At 45.7% G+C, this 6,040-nt stretch overlaps 2 non-coding genes across 2 annotated transcripts; one reads left to right on the forward strand and one right to left on the reverse strand.

Annotated features, from left to right (window-relative positions):
- The first annotated feature begins 1,231 nt into the window (after positions 1 to 1,231).
- Positions 1,232 to 1,314, forward strand: TRNAL-CAG (transfer RNA leucine (anticodon CAG)). Its single transcript has one exon. It is a non-coding gene; the product is annotated as a tRNA-Leu (tRNA).
- Positions 1,315 to 1,518: 204 nt separating this feature from the next.
- TRNAL-CAG (transfer RNA leucine (anticodon CAG)) lies at positions 1,519 to 1,601 on the reverse strand. The gene has a single exon. It is a non-coding gene; the product is annotated as a tRNA-Leu (tRNA).
- Between the last annotated feature and the right edge of the window lie 4,439 nt (positions 1,602 to 6,040).

Consider the following 6,040-nt stretch of genomic DNA (forward strand, 5'->3'; position numbering starts at 1 on the left):
AGCCAAAGAATGTGGGTGGAAAGGGAAAGGAAATGGATATTCCCTAGAGCAGGGGTCCCCAACCTCTGGGAGCTAATGCCTGATGATCTGAGGTGGAGCTGATGTGATAATTATAGAGATAAAGTGCACAGAAAATGTAATATGCTTGAATCATCCCGAAACCATCCCCCACCCCGGTCGGTAGAAAAATTTTCTTCCATGAAACCGGTCCCTGGTGCCAAAAAGGTTGGGGACCACTGCTCTAGAGCCACCAGAAGGGACAAGTTTTGACCTCTAGAACCATAAGATAATAAATGATGTGGTTTTAAGCCACTAAATTAGTGGCAGTTTGTTACAGCAGCAAAAAGAAACTAATACGGGAACCGTCGAATCCCCTCACCCGCTTTCCTGCAGTGACTGTCCAGCCTTATCTTGAATGCCTCCTGTGAAGGGGATGTCACTGTCTACACAGGCAGCTTATTTTCTTTTCAGCAAGCTCTTCTGTGGAAAACTTCCCCTGTGGTAACTACCCACCCATTGCACCTACATATCAAGCCTCAGTTCCTGCAGCAAGATTCAACGGCACAATTCCAACCCCATAAACACAGCAGGCTTTTGTAAACAGATAAATGGTCTCTTCTCCAAGTTTAACATTTTCTAGCTTTTCCTTCGTTCAGTTTATTAAAAAAGTATAAAAGCCAACTTTCTCTTTCTTGATGAGGCTTCACCTAAACACATGCGGAATGGAAGCCCATTGCAGTGGCTTCAATCCATTGAGGAGTCCATGCAAAGTCCATAATACCTTCTTCCAAAAAGAATCCTCTAGACCTCCTCTCACTTCCCCCCAGGGGCCCAACAATAGTCTAGACCCTTTCAGGTAATTTTAGTCATTAAAAATAATGTGAAAACTTAGTCACAGCATTGGCAAATGACTAGAATTCAATAATATAGTTTCATTTCCATTGTTATTTATTTTTATGGTTATTTCCTGTTGATGGCAAGAGAAACTAATTTTCCGTTTCTGTGTAGGCTACAAAGTTTCCTTTTAAAACGTGTAAGTAGTAAAAAGACTGAACTACTTTAAGGGTAACGATAAATCTTGGCAGTACAGTGGTTATTGATTGTGGATGACAAGGGGCTGTGTGGCTGGATCTCCAGCTGCGAGAGACCCCAGAATTATTTGAATAATTCCCAAGCCACGTCGCACCAATAGTGACTTAAATAGAATCCCACGCAAACTCTATCTCCAGGAGTCAGGATGGCCGAGCGGTCTAAGGCGCTGCGTTCAGGTCGCAGTCTCCCCTGGAGGCGTGGGTTCGAATCCCACTTCTGACAGTACTCTAGCTTTTGCATTTTCCTTACTTCAAATGTCTGAAGAATGGCTTTGCGGCTTCAGAGAAGGATTAGTTTTACATTTCAAAATAAGTCTTCAGGAAATAACTTGTCATAAATAGAAAATACTTGTTTTGTAAAAAGGTTAATATCCACAGGGCATATTTCAGACGTCGCCGTTCGTGAAAAACGAAAAAGATCTAGCCTTGTCAGAAGTGGGATTCGAACCCACGCCTCCAGGGGAGACTGCGACCTGAACGCAGCGCCTTAGACCGCTCGGCCATCCTGACTACCGCTGAAAGGGCTTTGCAAGCGATCCCCTTCGAAATAATTCCAGTGTGCGCATGCGTGGCGAACGGCAGGCGCTGCGGTTTTGTTCTCTGCCCAGCGTTAGGAGGAGCTAGATACAAGCTTTTGCTCCAACTGGAGGAGCGAAATGCAACGCGAAGGTACAGAAACCCGCCTGGGCAGCAGCAGAGGGCGCGCGCGGTATGCTGGAGAGTCTGAAAGGCGAAGAAACAGAGGACTCCCACCTACTTGCATTCGTGCCGCCGACAGGCTTTCATTCTGCATTCATGTACTTACTGTTCACATCAGCTTTGATTTGCATGTCTGTATACATTTACATTTCTGCATACATGCCCTCATGCCTTTACCGCACAAAGCAGACAAATCTGCACATTCCCTTTGGCTTATAGGTCTCTGAATCAGGTGAAGCCAGGGGTATCGCAAGGCAAGCGTACCGCGAGTTCTCCTTCCTAACATTCGTCAAAACGCCAAATTCACCTTTGTATGTGTGTTTAACTCATTCACTCAGACTCCAGGTTACACCGAGGCCTGCAGCGCGCAAAGCCCTCAGATTCATCTTTTTCCTGACCGTGTTACTAGCGCCCCAACCTTGCTTGACACACAGTAGGCGGGCAGGGAATGTCGGTGGATTAATCCCTCCTGCGCCGCCTCCTTCCGGCATTCCCTAGACCCCGCAGCACCTTCCACCTACTCCTTCCCTAACCCAACCAGAATTACCCACGCACTCGCTCTGTCCAGGAACCAGAAGATCCCAGGTTATGAGAGTGCCTTTCTCCATGGGATTTCCTGCAGGCCTATATACTAAAGAGAATTTCTGCCGTCAAGACACATTCAAACCTGGGGTACAGGGAGAGAGCTAAGAAATAGGTGAAAGGCAAAATGGCAAAAAAAAAAAAAAAAATGCTGCTAAGTGCAAGAAAGAGGACGTCAAGAAACTTGCAAGAGACCTTGAAATAGGCCAAGACAAATAACTGGGTGTCCTGTCTGGGGCCCGAGTCCTGTTTGAGTCTAGGGCCCGCACCTTTCATTACTACAACATACAAATGAGTCTTAGTCATGGAAACGCAAGCGAATTTGGTTGGAGTGGAATGCAATTAACTATTGCCCTGTGAATACTGGCCATTTTTATAACTGTATTATAAATCCATTCTATCATTTCTGATTGTCAGTGTATGTGTGTGTGTTTTGAATCAGTTGTAGCATCTTGGTGTTTGTTGTTTTTTTTTTTTTCACAAATTCTGAGTTAAATGGAATCTTTGACTTGTGTTCTTTTTATATGTAGGTGAGAATCATAATTTTACCTTTAAAAAGCCTCTTTTACCAATGATCAAGAGTGACTAGAGGCTCTCATAGGAAGGGTGGTCAGGGAGGGCCCCTCTCAGAAGACAGTGAGTTCTGAAGGGAGAGATAAGCACAGTCAAAGCCAGGAATGGCAGTGTTCCCTGGGGTGGGGGGGGCGGGGGCGGGGGGTGCATAGCCTGTGCAAAGGTCCTGGGCCAGAGAGGGATTTTGGTCTGTTGAAGAGGCAGCAAGGCCAATGGGACAAGGTTAAGCATGGGAGGAGGCTGAAGTCCATATCACACAGAGCTGGGGTGCCAGGAAGAGTTTGGATTTTCTTCTGTCTGTGTTGGAGTCACTGGAGTGTTTAAAGCAGAGGAGTAACAAGAGTCAGTTGGCCTTTCAAAATGATCCATTTGGCTGATCTACAGAGAATGGATGTGGGAGGCAAGAGGAGAATCAAAAGCCCAGGGAGACGGTCATGGAAAGGAGGATGAGAGATGACGGTGACTGAGCCAGGGAAGTGGAGATTGCAAAGGGTGGTCAAGTTCAAGATTCAAGGTGTGTTTTGGAGGTATAAGTAATAAGCCCTGCTGGCTGGATGATGTGTGTGTGTGTGTGTGTGTGTGTGAGTGTGTGTGTGTGTGAGTGAGTGAGTGTTTTGTGTGTGAGTGCCTATATACAAAAAGGTGGAGAGAGGGGGGTGTAGGGATGCAACAGAAAGTCACCAAGATCAGAGGGGTTATCAGACACTCACAACTTCCCTCTGAGGCCAGTGCTCGGACAGGAACCATTAGTTCTGTCCTCCTGCCCCATTTTGCACAGCAGAGAGCTTAGGCTCACACAGGCTGAGTCACTCACCAGGGTCCTCTTTGGGGCAGAAGCTTTGTGGTCATGACCTCTGGAACACTCCCCTCATGCCTTCTACCACCAACCTTTCTAAATGTGTATGCTTTGGAGATAAGAAAACAACGGCAAACCCAGAGCTACAGCCCAAGTCAGTCGCACTCTTCCTGCTCCTCTCCTTGCCTGGCTGGGAGAAGTGCTGATTTGATGAGGGTCAGTGCTGTGGCCCCACTCAGACCTACCTCCTGGATTTGGGTGGATGGTCAGCTATCTTCCTCTGACACCTTTCAGGTGCTAGATTTGTGGCATGGAAGAGGCCATTTTAGAACCCTATTCCAGGCCCAGGTCTCCAAAAATGGGAAAGGGTCACTATTCCTGTTTATCTCACAGTCCCCTTATCAGCAGCCCAGACACCAACGATCAATCCTTGAGGGACCAGCCTCACTCATTTTCTACTCTCGGAAGTTGTCCAGCTGGGGAGAGGAAAGTCCCCTGAGCTCACCCTGGAAAGTCTACTAGCAGCTGGGGAAGTCCCAGGTGACTGTGCTCACCTCTGCTAGGGACAGATGGAGTCAGTCCCTGAGTGGGAGCCTGATGCTCAGCCAACCGAGGGGCCTAAAAATTCCAGGGATTTTGGCATCCCTGGAATCTTGGCATATATACCCACCTCTGCCTGCAAAAAGAATGGCAGGAAACTGAATTTTAGTGAATGCCTCCCTTATTATCCATTATTTTGCTGAACATTCATAGCATTGCCACAATACAGAGTAGCATTACCTCCATTTACAGATGAGGTAAATCAGGCTCAGAGATGCAAAGTAATTTACCCAGAGTCACACAGATAAACGGAGCTTGATTTTTCTGGCTTAATACCCCTCCTTGAGAACTATTCTGAGCCTATAACAGTGACTTTTTGTTGTTCAGTTGCTCAGTTTTGCCTGACTCTTTGCAATCCCATGGACTGCAGCACGCTGGGCTTCCCTGTTCATCACCAACTCTCGGAGCTTGCGCGAACTCCTGTCCATTGTTGAGTGATGCCATCCAACCATGTCATCCTCTGTTGTATCATTCTCCTCCTGCCTACAATCTTTCCAAGCATCAGGGTCTTTTCTAATGAGTAGGCTCTTCGCATCAGGTGGCCAAAGTATTGGAGTTTCAGCTTCAGCATCAGTCCTTCCAATGAATATTCCTGGTTGATTTCCTTTAGGATTGACTGGTTGGATCTCTTTGCAGTCCAAGAGACTTTCAAGAGTCTTCTCCAACACCACAGTTTGAAAACATCAGTTCTTCAGCACTCAGCTTTCTTTACAGTTCAAATCTCACATCCATACATAACTACTGGAAAAACCATAGCTTTGACTAGACCTTTGTTGGCAAAGTAATGCCTGCTTTTTAATATGCTGTTTAGGTTTGTTATAGCTTTTCTTCCAAGGAGCAAGTGTCTTTTAAATTCATGGCTGCAGTCACCATCTGCAGTGATTTTGGAGCTCCAAAAAATAAAGTCTCTCACTGTTTCCATTGTTACCCCACGTATTTGCCATGAAGTGATGGGCCTGGATGCCATGATTTTCATTTTTTGAATGTTGAGTTTTAAGCCAGCGTTTTCATTCTCCTCTTTCACTCTCATCAAGAGGCTCCTAGTTTCTCTTCGTTTTCTGCCATAAGGGTGGTGTCATCTGCATATCTGAGGTTATTGATATTTCTTCCGGCAATCTTGATTCCAGCTGTGCTTCATTCAGCCAGCATTTTGCATGATAAACTCTACATAAAAGTTAAATAAGCAGGGTAACAATATACAGCCTTGACGTTCTCTTTTTCCAATTTGGAACCAGTCCGTTGTTTCATGTCCGATTTTAACTGTTGCCTCTTGACCTGCATACAGATTTCTCAGGAGACAGGTCAGGTGGTCTGGTATTCCCATCTCTTTAAGGATTTTCCACAGTTTGCTGTGATCCACACAGTCAAAGGCTTTGACATAGTCAATAAAGCAGAAGTAGATGTTTCTCTGGTATTCTCTTGCTTTTTCTATTCTCCAACGGATGTTGGCAATTTGATCTCTGGTTCCTCTGTCTTCTCTAAATCCAGCTTGAACATCTGGAAGTTCATGGTTCACATACCGTTGAAGCCTCACTTGGAGAATTTTGAGCTTTACTTTGCTAGTGTGTGAGATGAGTGCAATTGTGTGGTAGTTTGAACATTCTTTGGCATTGCATTTCTTTGGGATTGAAATGCAAACTGACCTTTTCCAGTCCTAAGGCCACTGCTGAGTTTTCCAAATTTTCTGGCATATTGAGTG

This window comes from Budorcas taxicolor, chromosome 18 (genome assembly GCF_023091745.1).
Source record: "Budorcas taxicolor isolate Tak-1 chromosome 18, Takin1.1, whole genome shotgun sequence".
In the NCBI taxonomy this organism is placed as follows: domain Eukaryota; kingdom Metazoa; phylum Chordata; class Mammalia; order Artiodactyla; family Bovidae; genus Budorcas; species Budorcas taxicolor.